This window comes from Electrona antarctica (genome assembly GCF_951216825.1).
Source record: "Electrona antarctica genome assembly, chromosome: 24".
Taxonomy (NCBI): domain Eukaryota; kingdom Metazoa; phylum Chordata; class Actinopteri; order Myctophiformes; family Myctophidae; genus Electrona; species Electrona antarctica.
The window spans coordinates 6,892,854-6,899,238 of NC_136803.1; the positions used below are offsets into that span (position 1 = coordinate 6,892,854).

At 42.4% G+C, this 6,385-nt stretch overlaps 1 protein-coding gene across 1 annotated transcript in view; it reads right to left on the bottom strand.

Annotated features, from left to right (window-relative positions):
- Positions 1-3,650: 3,650 nt before the first annotated feature.
- Positions 3,651-6,385, bottom strand: part of nid2a (nidogen 2a (osteonidogen)) — a 44,066-nt gene continuing 41,331 nt past the window's right edge. Inside the window, exon 24 of the mRNA XM_079495333.1 lies at positions 3,651-5,796. The gene's annotated coding sequence lies outside the window, so the exon portion shown is untranslated. The remainder of the gene's footprint in view (positions 5,797-6,385) is intronic.

The following is a 6,385-nucleotide window of genomic DNA, read 5'->3' on the forward strand; positions in this document are numbered from 1 at the left end:
CCCATTTGAAAATATATGCCAGGGACCCCCCCATAAGAGAAGATTTTTTACGGCTCTAGCAGTGGTTCTCAACTCGTTTAATTTCAAGGACCCCCAGTTTGACATGCATATTAGACTATGCTACGGACCCCCATTTAATGGCATTTTGTATCTCTGATACCTACCCCAATTTATATTGTCATGATTTTTAGTGAGGACCTATTATATGAAGATAGGTTGAAAAGTGAGAGGGTGTTGACCTGAGACCCATTCTAAAAAAAAGTATTCTAAATCAAAACAATGTTTCAATGTCATGTGCTCAACCTTTTTCATGTCACCCCCAGAATTATCTGAATATGGTTGCGAACCCCCATCTGAAAATATGTTGTTCCAGCTATTTTTCAATAGCTAAAGTAATTATAACATAATGCTTAAGACACCAAAGGGGTTCCCGTTCAGAATGGGTTAAAGGGCCACTTCACCCCTGTTGCAACCAGATCTTATTTGAATGATGTTTGGGAGACAAGAAACACTTTCCTGGGGGGTTTTATGTGGGTATTATGTGTTTTTAGATATTTCAGTATTTCAAAGTGTCCATGGGCTCCATGATGTCATGGACACTGGGCTCACTTATGTCCTGGACTAGGCCAAGGTTAATTAAATAAGGTTAGGAAGCGAAGACCGTAAGGTGGACTCCATGTTGCTCCCTGGAAGGATAGAAACATGTACAGTTGAGACCGGGAAGTTGTACATGCACAAATCATAGATATGGCACAAATGGCCCAGCAGATGGCGTGATATGCCACTGAAAGCAGGGATGCTTGTACATATCATGTCACGTCATTGCATTTTACCTTTTATATTAAAGTTTTAACAGCGAGTGGATCAGTAAGTCCCAGCATGGAGCATCACACAGACAGTAGTGTTGGTCGGATGTGACATATTTAGAAGCATCTCTCCTTTCACTGGCATCACGCCATTTGTTGGGCCATTTACAATATTTACAATGTAGGCATTTAGCTCTTAATCCAGAGCGATTTACAATAAGCAACAAAACAAAAAGCATGGCAATACATCACATACATAAAAAGTAGTTATCATGAAACATGCGTAAGCTAAGGGCGTAACATTGGAATATCTATTTAATGAAACTATATATAAACTATACATACTTACTGTGTCTGATTTTGTATTTTGAATGCACAACTCTAGTGCTCAGTAGAACAGCCTTATTGCATCCGGATCCGGGCACTGATTTGTCTTTATTTAAGTGTCATGGTTCCAAGGAGTCCCAGCCCATATGGATTTACAGGACACTTCATTAACATTGTTGTAACATTCAGGGGTGTGGTGGACATTTATGTACATTTTGCCACAGACATACAAATGAGCAAACAATAATATTACCAGAAACTCAAAGAGCTGTAGCATTAAATGACCTTAACAGATCTGTAACTCTTGAGAGTGCACAAATAGAACCAAATGTAGCCTACCCTTACGGGTCCATTTTGTACCATTGGTACACATTCAGAGTCATGGGGTCCTTGAAAATAAAAAGTTATGGGGTCCTTGAAAATAAAAGGTTTGAGAATCGTCTACTGTCCTAGTGTCGTAGTAAAACAGTGTCAAATATATTCTGAAGAAATCTTAGCCATATAGTCCATGGACTATAGGCTATGGACTTCACTATAGACTATATAATAAAAGAACGTGACGAAAAGGCGTGACGAATAAACGTGACGAAAAAGCGTGACGAAAAAACGTGACTATAGTCCATATAGTCCATGGATATTTAGAACATTAACATGAATCCAACACAACTCTCAAAGTCTGTGGAGCCGATAAAGAAAGAAAAAACAGGTGCCTGCAATATGTTGACTAGAGTTGATTAACACCTGTTCTGTATGCCCATTGCCCAGTGACATTGCTTTGTTTGGAACCATCTGCACTAGGCGTAATCAATGTTGTGTCCCGTTATGTCCAGCAGGTGTCAGTGTTGTGCTGTGTTCTGTACCTGTTTGTGAACTTGGGTCAGCTCAGAGCCAGCTCTGCCAGGCTGTGCAAGTTTTTCTCACCAGACCCATATGCTTTGGAGCACAGATTTACTGATCCTTCTTCTTCATTACATTACATTACATTACAGTCATTTAGCAGACGCTTTTATCCAAAGCGACTTACAATAAGTGTATTCAACATAGGTAGGGAACAAAAACTACTAATCACCAGAAGTCTTTAGTGCATTTTCTGCAAAAACAAGCAACCAAGAGTATACCTGGCAGTTGGCACCCTTAATACTTTGCATTACTTAAGCTTATTTTACTTGTTACAATGGTCATGCACCTTCCTACCTACATGCCTTCCTACCTTCCTACCTACATGACTGCCTGCCTAAATATATCCCAAACTGCCCCCTCAGGTCTTCCACTGCTGGCCTGCTCGCGGTGCCTAAAAAATGGCAACTAAAAAATACAGTGAAGCAGCTTTCTGCTTCTACGGGCCGACGGTGTGGAACAAACTCCCACTATACCTTTGACAGGCAGCCTCTGTAGACATTTTAAAGCACAGCTCAAGTCAAGACCTACTTCTACACTACACTCTTGCTTTTAGTTGATCTTTTAAATTCCTTGTTATTCATGTCCTCACTGTATTGCATTACTGCTAATATTTTAATGTTTTATGTCTTTCTTTTCTTTTTTGAGTGGTATGTGCAGCCACTCCAAGGAACAGCAATGCCCCTATGTCCATCCCTATCCCTGGCTGTAATTACACCTAAGATTCCATGCGCGGACAAAAGAAGCTGTCTTTTGCGTCATTTCCGGGTTTTTAGACAGCTGGTGGATGGAAATGAAGCTCCACCCACGCGGCAGATTGCCACGTCGGCCAGATTCCCGGAAAAGCTTGCCCCAGCGTCATTTTGAAGGAAGTTCAAGTGTGCCCAGGCTGTGTGTCCATCCATCCCTATGTATGTAATTTCTTCTTCTTTTTGATTTTAACCCACAATGCCCCAGCCTCCATCTACACAGCTCTACTGCATCTCTGTGCAATGCAGCGCTCCTCACTCAATGCAGCACTCCTCACTCAATGCAGCACTCCTCACTCAATGCAGCACTCCTCACTCACTTTAAATGGTAAATGGTGTATAATACACCACCTTTATCCAAGGCGCTTTAGGCTACATAGATTGTACATTACATTCACACACATACACACCGATGGTGGAGGAAACCATACAAGGCACTTAACCTGCACTTCGGGAGCAATTGGGGGTTCAGAGTCTTGCTCAAGGACACTAACTCTGGGGGAGCCCAGGATAGAACTAGGGATCTAACCGGCAACTCACCCTTTAGGTTGCACCCTTATCCTCCTTATCCCATCCTGCTTGCCACTCCCTTACCAAACCTTCTTCACTTAATCCCCTAAATTGCACCCCTCCCCAGGGCAGGTGAACATCTACTTCTCTGCCTAAGCTTCCCTTTGCCAAGAGGTCCACTTTCTCCCAATCGTCAGATTTGTGAAGCATCTCCATTCCTCTTGTGCAGTCAGGCCTTTCACATCAACACAATGTCATACCCCCACTATGAGAACCACAGACTTATATTAGTCTAACCGTATTATTAGTCTATATTAGTCTAACCCTATTAGGCAAGAAACACAATGCAAAGACTGTCAAGTCCTGGATCACATTTTATTGTCATAAATATCACCTCTTGTAAAAAAAGAAAAAGATACAAAAAAAGAAGACTTTAAAAGTAGTGATACAAAATATTTGGCAAAATAGGATTTGTCATTTCATGTGAAATACAGATTAGTAGTGCAGAGAAATGCGTCAGTACATCATCAATCACTGATGTCATCTCTATCATGGTGATGTCATCTCTATCATGGTGATGTCATCTCTATCATGGTACACAGGGATGATGTCATCTCTATCATGGTACACAGGGATGATGTCATCTCTATCATGGTACACAGGGATGATGTCATCTCTATCATGGTACACAGGGATGATGTCATCTCTATCATGGTACACAGGGATGATGTCATCTCTATCATGGTACACAGGGATGATGTCATCTCTATCATGGTACACAGGGATGGGAAACTAATAATCAGATCGCAGTAATCTGATGATCAAACTGTAATCTGTTAGTCAATTAACAGAACAGCTATCATTTTCCATTTAACTTCATACCTTACAGATGTTTGGGGCACGGCACAGTAATCCACAAATAACTACGGGACATGTCAATGCAATCCAAACAATCATTGATTAACATTTTAAGCAGGTAATGAGTATTTTGTAATGTAATGTTCCCAATGCAAAGGGTACAGGGCTCCATTCAATTTCAATTCCAATGCTACTAAATGGTGTCTGTGCCTAGAATCTCTTAACCTGACTCCATCAGTATTGAGTTCACAAGAAGAGTGAAGCAAGCTTCTTGCATGTCAAACTGGTAGTCCTTGAAATTGAATAGGTTGAGAATCACTGCTTAGAGCCATACAAATCATCTCTTATGGGGGTCCCTGGCATATCTCTTCAAATGGCGAATTAGTGTCAATTTGGGGGTCCTTGACATGACAACGTTTGGGAACCCCTGATCTAGTTGAATGCCCTGGCACAGCTACCCAGGATGCCCTGGCACAGCTACCCAGGATGCCCTGGCACAGCTACCCAGGATGCCCTGGCACAGCCACCCAGAATGCACTGGTGCACACCTAACAAGAATAGCGACTTTAAGCAACGACGGCTACGGCAGTCGGCTCCGTAAATGGATCAGTGCTCGATACATAAACCTGCTCTCCGTCGCAGCCCTTTCTACTACGGCAGAACCTACACTTACACGTAGTGTCTACAACGCCATGTCATAACCATGTTTATTGAAATGATAGCTGTCATACATTTACACCGATTGCTCCATCACCTCTTATGCTGTGTAATGTGTTGGCATGCTCTGAATGAAGAAATAACACTAATACCAATATGTCATATTAACCATGTTTATTAAAACGGTTTTAGAATAACACAGATTGCTCCAGCACCTTCCTCTTTCCACTGCTGATCATGTCCAGCGCATGTAAGAATTATTAAGCAATATCGGCAAGTTAGCTGATGCGCGACGGGGTGTTTAAACAAAAAAGTTTGACACATGCTGCATAGACGCGTCACCATGGGAGCCAATGTCGCCGTCGCCTGTTTGCTTAACGATTTTGACAGCTACGGCGGGTCCGTCATAGCCGCCGTACTTCCGCCTAGCGGAGCCGTCCTGAAAACAGTCGCTTGCTTAAAGTCCCTATTGCCCCGGCACAGCTACCCAATGGGAGTTTGGCTCGAACGGGTGAACGTTTTAAAAACTTCTTTTGATTGACATAAAAACTAGACTCACACATACAGCTTAAAACACTTCTCCTCCTTTGGACTGAATAGAAAAAACAAAACAATTCTCACATACAAAAATACAGTAGAAACAAACCCGAAAAATAAAAAATGAGGTATAAAACACATTTACAAAACATTTATTTGGTGGTGGTGGGGGAGGAGGGGAGGTCTAAGGACAATAAACAGGATTTGGGGGGGGGGGGGGGGGGGGGGGGTGAAGGGTGGTCGGGAGGGTTTGTGAATTCGCTCCGACGGCAGATGTGACAACGAGGAAGCCGCCTCGCTCCCTAGTGAGTGTCCTTTTCTCCTCTGAGGCACCCAGAGAAGGGTGTGTGTTTGCACGCGCGCGTGCGTGCGTGCGTGCGTGCCCTCTCTTCAGGACGAGCACCAAAATGATAGCACCAAAGGACTCCGATGACGCTTCTGTAGTTAGTGGCTCCCTGGAACAACAAACCATAAGTCACACACTGTTAGGAACCAAACATGTACATCAGGTCACCGGCCACACACGTTGGTGGAACTGCTCATCAGCTGGATGCGTTCAGATTCTAGTACTAGTCAACTAGTACCAACAAGGTCGACTAGTGGATTTACTAGTTGCTCAATGCCCTAGTTCAGATGAGACCTGACGATCAGTGGCGGAAAAAGTACTCAAAGTAATATTTGACTTCAGTAAAAGTATCAATTACTGGTATGGAAATGTACTCCGTCCTGTGTTCAAAATGTACTCAATTAAAAGTACAAAAGTATCGGCATCAAAATGTACTAATCGTACTAAAAGTGCAAGTACTCATATTGCAGAATGTCCCATTTCACAAGTCCAAAATGTGTACACAATCTTTTGAAAATAACCGATCTATAAACTCACAATGCGTTGCATCACGACATCTGAGACGTAGTGGAGTAGAAGTTTAAGTATCGGAAATACTCAAGTAAAGTACAATACCTCAAAATCGTACTTAAGTGCAGTACTTGAGTAAATGTACTTAGTTACTTTACACCACTGCCTGACAGCTTTGTATATTGCAG